This window comes from Amphibalanus amphitrite, unplaced genomic scaffold (genome assembly GCF_019059575.1).
Source record: "Amphibalanus amphitrite isolate SeventyFive unplaced genomic scaffold, NRLGWU_Aamphi_draft 000463F_arrow, whole genome shotgun sequence".
Taxonomy (NCBI): Eukaryota; Metazoa; Arthropoda; class Thecostraca; order Balanomorpha; family Balanidae; genus Amphibalanus; species Amphibalanus amphitrite.
In genome coordinates this window covers 63,469-81,987 of record NW_024881957.1, presented here as the reverse complement: position 1 = coordinate 81,987, position 18,519 = coordinate 63,469, and the positions used below count along the sequence as shown (strand labels likewise).

General features: G+C 44.1%; 1 protein-coding gene across 2 annotated transcripts in view; it reads right to left on the bottom strand.

Annotated features, from left to right (window-relative positions):
* The window catches only part of LOC122391953 (histone-lysine N-methyltransferase 2D-like), a 44,905-nt gene extending 28,500 nt beyond the window's left edge, over positions 1–16,405 (bottom strand). The window contains exon 1 of one of the 2 annotated variants that reach the window (XM_043386324.1): positions 16,190–16,405. The gene's annotated coding sequence lies outside the window, so the exon portion shown is untranslated. Of the gene's footprint in view, positions 1–3,690; positions 3,809–16,189 lie in introns of those variants that run through there. The other variant, XM_043386323.1, reaches the window with a different exon arrangement.
* Positions 16,406–18,519: the final 2,114 nt, after the last annotated feature.

Here is an 18,519-nt window from a genome sequence, read left to right as displayed (position 1 = left end):
TTTCGAAAAAACCGGAATATATGTGATAGTGCCTACCGTCTTCTATCCACATACCAAATTTCAGATCGATACTTCGTTTTTTGGCCAAGTTATAGCGAAAAAACTGTTCAAAAATGATGACGTCAAATTTTCAAACTCAATTTTTGGCAATTCTAGAACTCGTAGAGCAAAACGAAGACCACCATTAGACTCCCCGTGACGAGCTGCATCGAATCGATACCCATTTTATGCAAAAATATCAACTTTAAAATTTGACCTAATTTGACCTGACCTTGACCTGACCTTCACCAAAACGTGACCTAGGCTGGCCCCAAAGGCTGCCTAACCCACATAATCGCATTTGTCATGTAAAATGGACCATAAAACATGTATCACACGACACATTCATATTGTGACCCCCGGTGACCTGACCTCGCTGTGACCTGACCTGGTATCAGTGACCTCAGATAGCAAAGTATGTGTTTGACGAACAATGTACCATCGATGGTTTTCAATAAATTACCAATTTACTCGCTTTCACAGCACATTTCTTGAATTGCCTGTGAACGGTGAAAATCTGAATTTGAATTTTGAAAATCGGCCGGTAACTTTCCGAGATCTTAGGGGGGGCCGAAACGCCCCCCCCCCTACGGGTGGTAGGGTCCGCCGGTAGCCCTACGGGGCGCGGGTTAGCATCGGGAACCATTGGCCAAAAGCCGGCAGCAATATGCAAAAAAAAAAAAGAGCAAACAGACATCGTCCACATGACTTACGGTACCTAATATCCTAAAATAACTTAACCGTTTTCTGTCTAAGTATTTTAACCAAGGATAATCACATATCATAAATAAAAATTCGAGTCACTTCCTAGGTCAGCCCAAAAGTCACGCCACCAGAGCTAATGAGCTAATGCTTGCTGAATTTGCTTGATTTAGACGATCTTTGATATGCATATTGCCTAACATCTCGTTTGGTAATTACCTATTGTATATTATATTTACAATATTACAATATTATAAAAAAATAAAGAATTATCAACAATATTATAAACCCAAGGCACTGGGGGGGGGGCTCTACAGTGCCCCCCTATCTCCGAAACTACTCGGCCTATCGTCAAAAATTCAAACGGCTTCTGACAGTCCTTAAAAACCTGCTGAACAAAATCTTATTTCATTGACCTCGAGGTCACCGATGACGTCACAGGTCAGGTCAAAGTAAAAATTATCAGCACTTTGGCTTGTTCACAATTTAGGCTCTGGCCGCCGGCTAACAAGTCCGATCAGACTCATTTTTAGTTTACGCGTTCCTTGATTTATGCCTTAGATACCATGATGGCACTGAACTTGCCTTTGAAATTTCTCAGGTTAAGGCCAGGTCATCCTAGGTCACGAAAATTTTATATCATGTACCGGTCACGTAACACATGTTTTATGGTCCATTTCAGCCATAGAGCCCATAGATTTCGAAAACAGTGTCGTCTGTGTCATTTGAGGCCATTTTCAGCTGACAATCGCTGAGTTCAGGTCACTTTCAGGCCAAAAAGGTCAGATTTTGAGGTTACAAAATTTCAAACAAAAATAAAATGTCTATCAGATGCAGTTTGAGCTCAGGAACACGATGGTGCTATTCATTCTGCTGTACAATGTCAAAAACGTACTGACAAATTGATTTGAAAAATTGAAAATGGTGAAATATTGACTACAAAGTTCAGAAACTCAGCTATTTTTAAGATATCGGGCTAAAACTTCATTGAGTGGATAATCGGTATGCGATTTCTATCACATAAATTCATATTTTTTTTCGAAAAGTAAAAACAAATAGGATTTTTTAAATTGATATTTGCAAGAAATTTTTCAAAACATTCAAAATTGTGGAAACCTTAGTTGGCAGCTTGATATCCCTATGTATTTTGAGTCCTTTCATGCAAAAAAAAAAATCGGATCTAGCTTTAAAATGGAGCTTTGCATGCTGTTGCCGTAGCTCAATGTTTTGCATCAAAATCGGCCGACATGACATCACTCTGACGTCATTTCCAGCCGACCTATGGTAGCTTCGAAATTTTCCTTTGAACAAAGAGTGTCAAATTGATGCAGCTGAAGGTACTGCACGTTTCGTGTTGATGCGTCCAGTGTTTTAGAAGATATAGCAGAAAAACGGGAGGGGGCTCTGTAGAGCATCCCTCCCTTGGCGCGACTTTGAATGAAAAGGGCGTTAACCTAAAGGAGAACGGGTGCCACGATGACGGGGGGCGGGGGATAAAAACGTCCATAACAGTACGGTTTAATGATGTGACTATTTATTCATTTATTTATTTATTTATTTATTTATTTATACATTTATTTATTTATCTATGTATGCGTACAGGAGCGTTCACCCAATCTGTAGCTTTTCAGCCGAGATGAATGTGAAATAAATGGACATGTTACTGTGGAAGGAGAAGGATAAGGATAGGGAGGACTGGCCGATGTGATTTCAAATCCATGAGTGCTGATCTGTGCTCTATATGCTTGTTTGATTCATTTTATTATTAGAGCATTAACACTTGCAGTTTAGCTGCATGCACACAATGGCATCAATCAACTAAACCATCAGTTCCAAACTTCATCTCACTCCTGACCGTCTTTTCCAGTGTCACGACTTTGATGTATTGTTTACTCTTGTGAGCATTGCCACAACTGTTATCGTAGAAACTCATCTGAGTACGTAGGACTTGGATTGGGATACAAGGACAATCCAGCCATTTTTTTCAGGCTGGAGGGAGTGAACCTATATGGTGAGGTACTTAGTCTCACGGGCTTCTCTTGGATACTGCTTGAACAGAAAGAAACACTTACACACTATCAATATTGAGCAATCGTGTCGGTAGCTCATCCAGTATTCACTGGCAGCTCTCTGGATCCGCATATCCGTCCACCGGGGTAGTATACAAAACATATCCCACATCATACGTCCACTTAGGTCGTATGCACTATTACATGGCTTGTACGATAGGCACCACAAAGCCCATCATAGCTTTGGCATCTTAGTAGGTTCCCTTCTCAGTCCCGGTCGTTTTTGCTCAACTTCTTTGTTACTTTTGTGCTCCATTTCACGAGGACTTTCCAACTTCAAAGTTTACACAGCTTGCCGTCTGACATACACGAGTAGGTGCCTCATCTTCTCCATGCCTTGCTATAGGAATCAATAGCCGTCATACATTGCCCTCTTGCATGCATTGCATATCTATGCCACGAATATCATCTTCTCACATGCGAAGGACTGCAGACAATGATCAGGATAGAATTATGATGGTAATGAGGAAAAAGAGGCAGTCACAGTCATGTGCTGATGATGTGTCGAAGTCCCTAATACAGGACCAAGTAATGAAAGATTTATCAAAGAAAATGAATCAAAATTTGCGATGAATTCTTACGAAATTTAATATTTCAAAGATAAAGTTTTAATGAACGACAGGAGTCGCGTTCAGTCCCAAAAAATACACTTTTGATAGAAAATTGACGTTTCTTGGAATTGAGACAGTCAGGAATCGGACGGGGCTGAACTGTTAAGTTCAGCTAGCAAGAACAGTTGAAACTGCCGACGAAATGTGGCAGAGAGGGACAATCAAGACAAGCAGCAAACGAGCAGAATTTCATGCCAGGTCTGATGGAACGCCACGGTCAGCATTTTGAATTTTCAAAATTTAGACAAAAATTGTCCAGACAAACTTACGCGAGTGTTAGCCAGTGGCCTGTGTGTCGTCTGTAGTGTCACAGGTCTGCCGTGTGGTGCTGTCTGGTGCACAGCGCGGCCCCACGGCCCCGCCGCTCCGCGCCTGTTCTCTGTCTGAAAGCGCGCGGGGCCGACCGCGCGCGAGGGGAGGGACGGCGCACGCGCAGCCGCCGACCTCGCCGGACGCGCCACCTGCCCCACCCGAGGCTGAATTGGGGGCTATAAAAGCCGCCGCGCGCGTGGCGCCAGCCCCAGTCGCCGCCCGACGGTCCCGGTAAGAGCGCGTGTGGAGAGACGGTCGGTAGTATCGGTTTGTTTGTTGGGTGGCCTCAAGGCCCTATATACCTCAATTGAGGGTGGCCTCAATGATTAGGGTATTCGGGTGTCATGCCAGGCTGCCTTAACTTCAGGATAGTTTGGTGCGCTACTTGCCCTGTCTTTTCTGAACGTCAGCGAGGCCTGCTTGTAAATGTGTGTCCCATGATGTTATCCTCGTATCGAAGATACCCTGACTGATTTTTGACGTGTCCTTTAATACGTTTCAGCTGCGTTTCAAAAGTGAAGAGGTTTATTGGTTCCTGGCTTCACAGACGTAACCATTCTGGAAAAAAACTGATGTTGGTTGAGTTGAATGCTCTCACAGTTTCGGATTTTTACACATGGCAAATATTCTGCTTTGGATCGTAGAAAAGTAAAAAGGAATGCGATAGCCGAGGGCCTTCTTCGAAACACTGGGACCAACTGCGAATTTTGGCTGACAGAACATTGGCAGTGGTCCAGTGCCACAGCTTCGCGAATATAAGGGTAATATTCGCTATTATATTATACAAGTTATTTTATAGGTAATTAAATAACTTGTCATTTATGAAACCATAACCCAAATACGAAACGATGAACCGTTGACAAGACATTGAACAACGAATGATAAATGCAGTTATTTTTACGACGGGCATACCCCCAATATTAACCAGTAATGTTAATGTCAAATTTCTTATTGCACATATTCAAAAACTTATGGCATTTCTATGCTAATAAGTGACTAGCTAACACGGGGTCGCTGCCAGCAAACGGACCACTTTGTGTTGTCGCAGCGCCGCGGCTAAGCAAAAGCTAATGACAAATTTATTGTCCGGATGTTTTTTTTTTAATATGGCCAATAAATATGATACCAACAATCAATACTGGCACATGCTTGCAACAGTCAGTCCGTCCACAACGTAGAGAGAAACTTTCAGACAAAAGATGAAAATGAAACGAAGAAAAATGACCAGAAGAAAACAAAAAATAGTGTTCTAAGCAGTAGTTTCAGACAAAAGATGAAAATGAAACAAACAAAAAAATGACCAGAAGAAAACAAAAACTAGCCTTATAAGCAGTAACTAATGCCTTTAGTCAAAACGGGAGAGGGAATATAAATTATCTCCGACGGAGGTTCTAACCAGCCCGATTCAGAAGAGGGAGTGATGCCGTTCCTTTGTCATGATGGATTGGTAACGTCTGCAGAAGCCTGCAGAATTAGACAGGATTCCTAGACTTTGTGGCATATTTTCTTTAGAAAGTGTTGAGATGACGAAAGAGCTATAAAAAGGGGATGAAAGGTCGTGACGACAACAATGAAAAACAAGAATCCAATCAAAACTAAAAAGCAGCCCGATAGAAAGGTAAACATGAACAAAGGTTGCGCACGTACCGAAACACGTACTGCGAACACAGCGTAGAGGATGCTAGATGGAAAAGGGGGTGCTTGGAGATCGGGAATGCGTCAACAAAGGGCTGGGTCGGTGACAATGGGACAAGCAGCCTGCGATTGTGCAATCAATTTAGTTTGCCCGTGCAAGTATCCCAGCGATGATTGCATTTCCACGTCACACACAGCTCCGACATATGAACGTGTTTTTTATTGCCTTTTACGAAAATATTTTATTCGACCCATGCTGATGATGCTACTCGATTGAACAACACAAAATACGGCTTTGACTCAATTAACCGGAAATCGAATGGCGCGTATTGAAGGTTGAAGAGCCCGTTTGTAGCGCTACCTAGGATAGTTTCGATTACTATTTCATCACTTCCACATCTGATAATCACAAAAAGTAAACATCTCTTGCAACTCAGACGAAAAACAGCCATCCCAGTTCGCCTTGGAAAAGTTGCACAAGACAGCGCCGCCAGTCAACAGCATACCAGCGGAGCCAGTGCCTCGCCATCACCCAGCTAGCATAAACAAACGGAGCAGAGGGCCAGTGACGCTGACATAAACACGGACGGCGACTGTCGGACGGGCCGGCCGCCGCCGACCGCCGCGGGCGGACCCCAGGGCCATTACTGCCCCTCGCCACAGCCACCGCCGCGCCACCGCCGCCGCCTTGCCGGCCGCCCGGTATCGACTGCAGCGGGGCGGCGCGCCGGCCGTCGGGCGGCGCGGCGCGCGCCCAAGGACAGTCTTTGTTCACAGGCCGAGTCCCCTCACCGACACACACGGCGGTATCTGCGACCGAGGACGCCTGCACCATGGAGGCCTGCTGGCGGAGCGGAGACTGGGACGGCGGCTCTTACCGCCTCCGGCGCCGCGCTGGCGCCACGGCCGGCTTTTTGAAAGCGAGGGCGGTGCGGCGCCAGGTTTTTGTCGCCTCTCCCCTCCCTCCTTACCGCTGGGTCAAAATGGAGGCATGGCCCGGCCGTGACCCGCTCGGCCCCCGTCCCGAGAAAAACACGCAGATCTGTCAGTGATGTTTTTCTGTGAGGTGAAACGGCGCCGAACCCTCCCCTCCCCTCCCCCTCCCCATTAGCTGGGGTCGGTGGCTGATCGGGTAGCAGTGATTTTGAGGAGACAGGATAGGTGGGAAATGGTATGCGAGGAGGAACCGGTGTGTGTGTGATGGAGAGGGAGGCGTCGGTAGGAAGTGGGCAGAGTATCGGTATACCAGTGGGGAGGAGAGGGATCAGAATAAGTCACGTGATATGGGATTGAATCAGTACCTAAACGGGAACTGAGTTTTACCAAAAAAAGGCCATATATAATTGATATTTAGGACCAAAACCGCAGATGCCGTTCAGCCAATCTTGGTTCAGCCGATCAGGCGCAGTTCCACTGTTAAGTGCATTTCAGGACGCATGAGTAAACATATAAATTGATTATTATAATTATAATTGATATAATTGATTATAATTGATTATTATATTATAATTATATATTATAATTGATTATAGATGCCTACTAAAGACAAGGGCGTTTACCAACAGGCGGTCAGGTGTTTGTCAGAAAGGAGGAACATCATTGGCTCAATTCAGCACGAAAAAGAGATACGCGATTAAAGTACTTTTTTCAAAACCGATTGGGCTTCAAGTACGTTTTTCGACTAAGCACGCGTTTTTGCCAGTGAAACGCCCCAAAAGCTGAACTTGAGAAAATCGAAAGTCGCCTTATTTTAACATGTGAATTATTCCTGATACATTCCATAAGTGCTTTTTAGAACTAGACATTAGGATAGTGGTGATGTCATTCTGTGGAACGTGCATTGCAAATTGCAATGTAGGTAATGTATACCTACCATGGACAGAACCGTCTACTGGATTCTGACCTTGGTAAAAGACTGGATTCTGACCTTGGTAAAAGTGAAAACGAAGTTTTCCTAAAAATTCGTCGACACTTAGTGCCACGTACGGACATTAGGTGCCAGCTGCCACAAGTGACGTCATCATAGAATGATCGTTTTTGAAGATACAATTTCCATGTATTTACCGAGCATAATTTGAAAGTGAATATATAAGGGGTAAAAAAAATATTGGCCAGACGCTGACGCTGTCAAAACTCACGTGAGACCTTCGATAATGAACTCGGAGCCAAACCAGTCTTGAAGAAATTAACGTAAGAAGTTAAGAGGGTAAAATGAATGCGTGAGAACTTTTTCGAGAAAAAAGTAACCGTAATCGTAAGTAATCGGGAAAAAGAAGTAAAGGCCCAGCTACACTATGCGTGATCGTCCAGGAACTTACGTGCGTGATCTGCGAGTTTGCGGGTTTTGCAGAAAATCGGTACGCAGATGAAGTTCAGCTGATAGGAAGTACACAGGGTCGGCTACACTGGGGTCACGCAGATTCAGTCAAGGAAATCCCGGACGTTCAGTACAGGAAATGCCGGATAGTCAGGACGGTCAGGACGTTCCGTACCGATATAAAGTTGGCAGAGCTACGAGCTTTTTTGCAGAATCTGCGAGATTACGTGATATGAGACAGTTGGTGGCGCACCGTATGAATGCAAGTGACGTAATTAATAATTGTTTCTTTAATTTTAATGTGTTTTTGATGTTTGATTAACAAAACAAGTTATTTATTGATAAAATTATATAGAAAATTGCAAATTTAGGCGTTTGTTACGAAACTATCCATTAGTTGTTATTAATACGTCAACGTACAACAATTCACGGAAATTCTGGAAAATCGCAGAAACCGATATCAAGGGAGTCTCGCAATCACGGTTCTGCAGATCACGCACGTAATTTCCTGGACAGTCACTGATAGTGTAGCTTAACCTTAAGAAGTAGGCTAGGGTCTAGGGATCAAAAGCGCACTGCAGAGGGAGCCACGCCAGACAGCGAAGCGGAAGGATGCATCGAAATGGCTCAAATAGTTTTTCAGCAATAAATTTTGACTCAAGAGAGCAACGACGCTGCTTTTGCCAGCATCGTGTTCCTCTCGTCGAGACGCGTCGAATGAACGGTAAGTTGACATCGAAAAGTCATTTAGAAAATTTAATCTCAGGTCAAGGTCATGACCTGTCTGGTAAGGATCATGTTGCATATCAGTCGATCCGTATCGTCCAACTGAACACATCTGAGGTGTTTTCATCGTCTAGCATGTCTCTATCAAAAGTTATGGTAAGAAAAACTTTGGCGACATTTCATTACATGACACGACCTCAGGGGCATAAAGACATTAAGACAGGGCATGTGTGGCAATTATCTGATTCAATTTGTTATTTCTAACTGCTAACTGATGTTTCATTCAGTTTCATCATTCAGGACATTCTGAAAAAAAACTTGCAGCAGATAGTAGCCGCAGGCCGCTTTGAGAACAATACCCGCTTTGAAGACGATAGCGGTACATTTGTGAACAAGCTCAACACAATCACAGTCTGTTGCAAAGCAAATAGGTACACCTAAATTTCACGGAAACAGGCCACAGATACTGGTAAGTCCACAGATACCGTATAGGACAGGTCTTATCAAGGCCTCACCACACCACGCTCGCAAGACCGCTGGATAGCCGATGGCGAAAACAATGGGCGAACTGACAGTGATCTCCAAAGGTATATGCAAGTTGTCTGTAGTATTAAATATTCATTTGCTTTAAATTAAGAATAAAGTTAAAATTGAAAAAAAAGATATATAGCCCGACGTTTCGCATTTATTGCTTATTCATGGGCAAGAGTTGGCAAGAGTTGCCCATGAATAAGCAATAAATGCGAAACGTCGGGCTATATATCATTTTTTTTTCAATTTTAACTTTATTCTTAATTTAAAGCAAATGAATATTTAATTTAAAGGCCTTCCTAAACGCTTATCAACAATTGTCAATCTATATATACTCAACTTGTCTGTAGTATTTATTTGCATCCTAATCAAATTAAATACGCAGCGTTGCATGCATTGCGCATGTTTACACTCTTGTTCCTAGATGGCGTTAGTTGTGAGCGCCTGCATCTATGCTGTGCCGCAAGACAGCTCAACTGTCCACCAGCCGCCTGATAATGCGGATAGGCGTATGGATCTTAGCCCGCGCCCCGCTGAGTGGGTGGGGGGGGGGGCAGAATCTGACCCCTGCCTTATGAGGTTTGTCATTCCATCTCGATGGTAAAGCTGACAGGCGGCTGGTAAACCTAATCCAGATAATGCTTAGGTAATGTTCATTGCTTATGTAATGCATTACGTTATAGTCTAAGCTAATGGTGCCAGTTTCAGTAAACGTATGTCCAATGTCCGTCCAAAGTGCGGTATTTTCGTCGACTGTCCACCCGAAAATGTCTAACCCCCTTGACCAAAGATGTCCAAAAACTACGCAATAATTCACACTGAACGCTGTTATTTAGCCCGCGCCCCACGGGGGGGGGGGCTATTCACAGCCTTCCTCACGTTTTGCAATTACTTCTAAACCGCTTGACGTATCGACGCCAAACTTTCAGTATATTCAGCTGCATCAGTTTGAGACCTTGTGTCGAAAGATGAAACTCGTAGCTACCATAGGACGGCCGGAAATGACGTCAGAGTGACGTCATGCTCGGCCGATTTCGACGAAAAACATTGAACTACGGCAATCGCTCCCAAAAGCTCAGTTTTTGAGCTAGATCCAATTTCTTTGCATGGGAGGACTAAGAATAAATTGCATTATCAAACTACAAGCTCGGATTTTCAAATTTTTGAAAATTTTGAAAATTATATATAGTTAAATTCAAAATTTCTATTTATCTTTTTTTAAGTTTTTGACTTCGAAAAAAAAAACGGGATTGTTACATATGATAAGATACCTACCTGATTATGACTTAGGTACTCTAGCAAGTTTTTGCCAGATATCTTCAAAAATGGCCAAGTTATACGCATTATAGCAAAAATTTCACAATCATAAATTCTTCAAATAAAATTTCAGTAAGTAGTAAACCAATATAAACAGCACCATCGTGTTCCTGAACTCAAACTGCATCATATAGACACGTTTTCTGTTGAAAAATTTCAACTTAAATTTTTTGACCTTTTTGACCTGAAAGTGGCCTGACCCATGCTAAATTCAACTCAAAATGACCTCGAATGATATAAACGACATCGAATTCGAAATAATGGGTGTTCACTAAAAATTGACACAAACTTTGAATGGCTGCATATCAAAAGTGAAGCAAGCTATTACGATGCAACTTAGCATAGAGATAAAAGGGACGTTTTTATCATACCGAGCATGAAATTTCACGGATGTAATGAAAACAGTGGCGTTGGAGGTCGTTTTAAACAAGGACTACCAAAAGCCCATTGGCAGGCTTTCCCAAAATAGCACGTCAATGGGAGAGTTTGGCACGTACAAATACCTTATGATTAACTTAAAATGTCAAAATTAGTTACATACCGTACAGTGGGACGAAAGTTCTAGAAAGAAGGTGTGGGAGTCCGAAAGGCTGAAGTGGTGTAATTGTGAAGATATTGACCTGAGGAAGGGTCGGGGCCCCGAAAATGCACGTGGAGGGGCTTTTTGACACCTCACGGCGCAATGCTGCTGATCAATAAGGTATTAACTGTGCCTAAGCGAAGAAGATATATCACACCTGAGACTAGGCTGAGTTACAACCGGCGCAAATGATTTCTCGAAGCGACTGGGAACAACATAAGGCCAGAGAAGTAAATATGCTATGGTCAAAAAAGGGACAAAAAATGCAGAAAAGGGTTAAACTATTTAAGGTAGAAAAATCATGTTTTTAGTTAAAGGGCGATAATTAACTAGACAATGGAGTGTTCTGTTGTGATGTGATCGATGATACAAGGGCTAACGTCCATTTTAAGTGTCAGCATGCAAGCTAACGCTGGATGCCGTGATGCATGTGTTATTTCAGAGAATATCATCAGTTCGACTTTATTCCTCCAGACTGGTCCTTTGCAATATGATACTTTTTGAGCCAAGCGTATTATTAAGCACTAGAGGTTCATGCAGAACAACATATGTAACCAGAAGATGATTTTCTGGTCCGACCTCGCGCCAGCACACTAACCAAGGGGCGCCTTGAGGGCCCCGGCCGATGTAAAAATTCCCATTGGAACGAGACCCGATAAGCCATTTTCCACGCCTGAAATTTAACAAATGAGTATCTAATGTGATTCGCCTAAGGCTATAACTTATGTTGGTGTCTTTCGATTTCATACAAAATATCAACTGGTTGCTCATTACCACCATCAACTGGCCAACATCACGGTCCACTGGTGCCAGAGCTTGTGACAACACTTCCAAGGAAATGTCCAAAAAATGACCTATGGGGATTAGGCAAATCTGTTGACGCTCTACGGCTTGCAGCAGATGCAATGTGCATTACAACAATGCCTCGTTTGTTTAAATCGGTACATTTTTACCGAAGATACAGCCTGCTAAACTTTGTCTCAATTTTTAGTGAACACATGTTATATGACCTAAATGGATCATAAAACATGTGTCACGTCACCGACGCATGATATAAGATTTCCGTGATCGGTGATGACCTGACCCTGACCTAAAAATCAAAGTAGGTACAAGTTTGGTAACTTTAGGGTATCTAAAGCATCTCTTCACGAGTGTGTAAACCAAAAATGAGCCTGATCTAACTTGTAAGACGGCGGCCAGAGCCCAAAATGTGAACAAGCCAAACATCGATAGCTTTTGCTTTGGGCTGACCTGTGACGTCATCGGTGACCTCGTGGTCAATGAACTAAGGTTTCGTTCGACAGTTTTTCCGGGGCTATCAGACGCCGTTTGAATTTTAACGATCGGCCTAGCAGTTTCGGAAGTGGGGCGCGCCCCCCTGGGGGCGCTTACTTTCAATGAACCTTTACCAGCCCAAAATTGGTTATCATACCGAAAGCTGAGCTTTCAATTCCCGAATTAATGATATACACAAATACGATTACTTTATAAAAATAAAAAATACTGAGGTGAAGCAAGTGATTGTCCAATGTTGTCCAAAGCCTGCAGCCTTTGCCCAACTAAAGTCAGCATTGGATGTTGGAAAAATAGGAATTTCGAAGGTCCAAGTTCCGAATAGCACCACTATGTAGTTTAAACCCAACCTCTCGTGGCAATTGCGCTTCTGGGTGTAAGAGCCAAGTCCACCCTACCCTCTCCCACTCCCGCGACGGAGGCGCCAATCTCCAGTTACGTTAAACCTGTCCCCGTTCTTTTTTCGCCGTCTGGCTCTATTTTTTGCGCCTGTCTGGGTCTCGAGGACGCTTAACGACACTGAACTGTCTGCCAACCGGCGGTCTCTCGTCCTGTCCGGTCCCGTGCCAGCGCCCAGCGACGCCCGACACTACCGGTATACGACACATTCTTAGTTCGATAAACACTCAGCTCATCATCGCCCTGATTTACTGATCATATTCACGGAGAATCAATTCTAGCTCTGGGCATGACAGACCAAAAGAAGGCCGTCAAACACATCTGATGACGGTATATAGGGCCTTGCTGATGACAAACGATGCCAAAAAGCAACGGCATAATATATGCATACCCCGCGGCAATAGTACCTAGCTATAATGCATCAGAGTTCACGTAAGTCCAATGCCATTTTTCAGACATGGCATTTAGCGTAGCGCAGCCCCCTCATGCTGATTGGATGCTGATTGGTGACGACTATAAGAATAACAATGATCGCGGGCGATGAGCAGAATTAAGGACCCTATGGGATAGGATCATTACCACTTACCATCTAATAGATATTACCCGAACCTTCTGACTGTCTATAAAGTTGAAGTGAGAATTGTAAATGGATGATAATGGTGGACGAGGGCCGTTATTCCAATGAGCGCAGCCGACTTTATCGGGGTGAAACAGCCAGGGCGCCGGTGGACTGGGCGCCACCGCTGCATTTAGGTAAGGGAATGCTCATACTCCAACGCTCCAGGTACTATCAAAATCAAGGCAACAGCCTATGGACCGGCCATCCGCTTCGGACCACATCGTTGTAAAGTGGGTGGCGCAAAATGGCGCCGGCCCGATATTTACTGTTTGTGATTGACATATGTGGGGTGACCGGCGCAAAGCGGCGCCGGTTCGATATTTGCTGTTTTAATCGACGTGGGTGACGGCACTGGCCCGATGTTTACATATGTTTTGCACGATATTTGAGGAGGGGTCGACATTTCAAGGTAGGCGCAGGTCAACGCAGCCGACGAATGAACGACACATGAAGGTTACCGGGACACTTCAGAGCGACGTTGAACCAGATTTTGGACATGTTTGTGTGCACTTGAGACTCATTGAGAGAGGTGCGGGCAGCGTAGTCGGGGCAGTGCGTCACAATCGCCTGTTGATGGAGCCTCAAATTGGCTGACAAGACATATCCGCCTCGGGCAAGTATATAACCGTTGAGGGGAGTGTAAACGGGACTCAGCGTCTGCAAGCTAACCAGGGTGCACTGTTGGGGCCCCGACTGCACTCCACGGCTCCATCCTACTCGTAGCCACTAGCGGATCCGGGGGGGGGGGGGATTTTGGACAAATACCCTCCCTCCCCCGCGGCGCCCGAAATCAACCACACGCTTTGCGGTTTTTGAGAATGACAAGAAAACAAAAGAACTTTTACAAAGAAGTTTGTTTTACATAAACCGCTTAGCAGTGCGTAAGGAATCGAAATCCGGGGAGTTTTTGGAAGTTGGAGAATTTTTTTTTTTTTGGGGGGGGGGGTACTCGGTACTCCCACCCCCCTGTAGCTTCCAAGACCGCCTTTCTGGATCCACCAGTGCGCTAATTCGAGATGGTGGAGTCATTTCCTGAACCACGATGCATGTAACTTAGTGATACAAATGTAACTTAGTAATGCAAAAGTACTATAAATATTTTGGAATGACAGTGGTGCGGGTGGCAAGGGATAAAAGGCTGGGAGACGCTCCAGCTTATCGCTGTCATGAAGAGTACCTTCTCCTAACATACAAAACACAGGGGGAGGGGGGAGCGGGTAGTGACAGGCTAACAGGACCATCACGAGTACCCCTACGGCCTACATTATCATGTATGGTCAGCAAATACAGGCGGCAATAAGCTCGCTGAACGACAAACGTACCAATGTTTGGTGGGCCGACCACCTTGGCGCTCCTGACAGCGTTATTTACTCAAGGTTAGAATGTGTGCTGGCCGATAGGCAAATAAAGGACGTTTTGCCGCATACTTGACCACATGTCACCACCGCGTCGATCATGACTACCGTTGCCAGTCACACAGCGCATGGACAAAATAAAGAAATACGTCCAAAGATCACCAGATAGAGGCGGATTTCCGTGCACGTTCATCGCTTAGCTTTTGAAGCAAAATGAATAAGGAAGCATTTAGAAAATGAATAAGGAAGCATAGAAAGCATTTTGCAACTACCTATAGTCTGAAAACCCTAAAAAAGAACGGATTTAAAGTACAATCACCATTGACGCACGTGCCACGTGCCTTTATAGTGCATTAGGCATATCCCAAAACATTTGTCTCACAGCTTTTCACCCAAATTTTATCCGAACCATACATTTCCAGAGACCCAAACACGTGCAAGGCGATTCAGGCCCTTTAACTCTGTTCTTTCTATAGGTAAGACGCGTTGGATGCAATTCAGCGTCGTGCCCCGTAAGCATAAGAAACGGTTTTATACCTTGAGTTTTTATATGCAGAATGCAGATATGCCACAAACATAACATCGAAGGCATGGCCGTGGATGAAATTGGCAAAGGCCTACTAATTGACCGGTCCCCTACTAATTACTGCTAATTGACCGGTCCCCTAGGAAAAACTGATCAATAATAAAGCGTACCTACCTACTAATTACTAGTTACTACTACTAATTACTAATTGACCGGTCCCCTACGAAAAAAAACTGATCAATAGAACGTACCATCATGCGGTAGTGTTCATGCAGTGGAAGTACGACGTATTTGTCGACGCGTGAAATTGTGCACGAGATGTGGAAAGTTAAATATTTTTTTTTTCTGGGTCAATGTGGTCTGTGGCGAGATTATATGACCTTGGTAGAGAGATGTGGGGGATTTGGACACGGATGGACTTTGGAAGGATGTGTGTTAACGAATATAACGATTGCAAACGATATTTTATCACAGTTCAGACAGACTGAATTATAAAAAGTTACAGACTTTCATACCAACACTTCTGGGGGTAACGGAGAACTTCGGCAGGGGTAATGAGGGTCTCTGGGAAAATGATTATCTTTTTAGAATTCATGACTCGCACGAATAGATAATGTGGTGTATATGTGAACTGCATCCAGTTGCCATTCTGGCCTGCCACGGTCTCTAAAAAGAGGTTACAGGTCGCTACTCATTTCTCGAGCAATTTGTTGAAAAAAAAAAATGTTCATCGCTTTTAAGAGTTGATTTTACCTACCTTCCCCTGTACCTGCCCCTCTATAAGTGCGATGGTCAATCGCGTTCCATTTGATACGCAGAAAATAGAGCTACCGAAAGCATAGGAATATGCGTGATCTTTGCCGTGTAAGCAATGGGGTCTGATAGGTGGTGACACAGATAACATGAATAGTTGTCGGATTCAGACGGATTCATGTCATCTATGGTGGGAGTAATGGTCATGTCAGACGCCAAAAAAGAGGCACCACCCGGGGGGACCTGCTCGCCACTGACCCAGAGAAGGCATGTCCCAACATTTGCCGACCCCTAACCTACCGGCATGCTCAATAAACTGCTGATTAATAGTTTTTTTTTTTTAAAGTTCGACCCTCACTGTAAACGTCCCTGTGAACACAGCACGAGATTTGTCAGATGACTTACTTGGAAAACTGGCTAGCGCACGTTGCTTTTCACAGATGACAAACTTGCTCTAATCCTTCCTTGTAGTTGACTCCCATTTCCCCGACTCGCAATGAGTATTTGCCTATATTTGCGATTCCACAGTGATACTCGACTTGTCGGGAATTACAACTGAACCAATCAATCAATCAACCAATCGCACGGCGTTTAACACTATGCTACTTCATCGGTGTTCAAACACATTTCTGAAATATTTTTTCGTCTCTACAATAAAACGTGCACCCACGTGCACCAGCCAGTTTTCCCAGCCAGTCTCTCAGGAAATCTCGTGCTGTGTTCAAGAAGATGTTTACAGTGAGGGTCGAACTCAAGGCCCTAAAGCGTCGAACTCAAGAAAAACGGAATATAAGTGATATGAATGGCCCTATGTATATTGTATGTTACATAGCATGTCACATGATATGACATGAGATATGAGCGACTTACGAGCGATCCGATGAGCTGAGGCGGCACCCGAGGATTAAATTAATCGAATTATGAGTTATGACAACACCCATAAGCAATTGAAATTTGTAAGCTGTAACCAGTTGACCTAAACATATTACATATGCACATCAAAGGTCGACAAAGAGTTGAGTTTTTCAGTAATCCTGGCCTGATCCCTGGGCCTGGGCTGTTCAGACGTAGGAATGCACTGGCATTTCATGTCGCATTAGTATCAGCCATACGGGTATTCACAGTCTAAATTGCACTGGTAGCTGCTCGTCTTACGGCCACATGCGAGATACCAGATCGAATCAAGATACGAGCTGTGGGCATGGGGCATGTGAACAAGTCTAGACTGCAGGCTCGAAATGATCATCGTTTATCGTTTCTGTTGAATACGAAATAATGTGCGATGAGAGACGGCACCCTCAGGCGTCAACCAATTTGAGGGAACTTCGTTTTCATTGCTACCGAGGTAGGTATAAATCGAGTAGCCGGTTCTGTCCATGGTACATATAGTTATACTTACTTACTTCCTCGGCGGCAGCTTCGTGGACGAACGGGATCCAGTGAAGCATTGCCACGTTCAAATTCTACAAACTGTCAAAATTGCAAATATGTAGTGGAACACAATCTATATTACTATTTGTGGTGACGTAGTTTCTGTCTATTACGAAGGTCGCGACATGGTGCTACGTAGCGCGGGTTACAGGTCACACCGTTGCACCTACCGCGCTGAAGTTTGCGCAACTCATAGAACAAGGATGGACAACGTGCCTTTGATGGGTCTCAGCTCGATCGGATCGATAGCGAGCGCGTGGCGCGTGCCCAAAAAGTGCAAATTCGCGTCATAGACTTTACATGTATTAATCGGCTGGCAAAAACGGGCGAAAACAGCCAAATTTGCCCGACACGGGTCCGGTCCCGGTGCAATATCTCGGTAACCGTGGGCCCGACAGGTACGGGGAAAACAGCATCGTGTAGAGAATCGAACGGGCCATCGAATGGTGTGCGGTGCAGGGGTTGGCACGCGCCACGTGCACCGGGGAGGACACTTTCTTTTGAAAAATGGACGTTTTGGACGGATTTTGGAATTTATATTAATTTCAGGTGATCGTCAGACGGAATGAGTTGAAACAGCGCCTATTAGCAATAAAAATGTACCGTCGCTCATGGAAAAATTGTGAAAAGCTAATTGATCAAAAACAATGTGGAAAAAATCGCTGAATTAAATGGTATTTGTCCAAAATGTGCCACTAAATAATTACACGGATTTTGCTGCTTAACCTGATACGTTTGACAATTGAAAATGCTATCATTGGAAAGAGCATTCAATTCTCTACAAGATCCAATCATCACGTTTGCATGACAAGCAACAGTATTCTTAAAAATATAAATGTTTCAAACCTCTGCAAAACGATTTTTAGTGAAAATTATCTACGCCTTTAATTTGTCATAAAACTACGCGCCTAAATTATAAAGCACATTTGACAGATTCTGAAGTGGAAAGCATGCTTATCAGACACGGGCACCTCGATGCGGCGGATACTTTTTCCACAAACCAAAACGTTTAGCCGTCAAAAAGCAATCGACCGAAATGGATAGATAACCCAACCGACACAAGAACAACCAAACACCCGCCGATCGAAAATATCCCTTTTCGCGTTGCGGAGCACGCGGGTCACCCTAGTGCTTATTCTATTTGCACTAAAACGTAATTATTCAACATAGCTTTGCGCACCTACATTTGTATGATTGAATTGTAGGTATGTCATTTATTTTAAATCGCATGTCACCCGCGCCCCGTAGGGGGGGGGGGGGGCGAAACGGCCCCCCCTGTCCTTTTCCGTCGATATCTCCTAAAC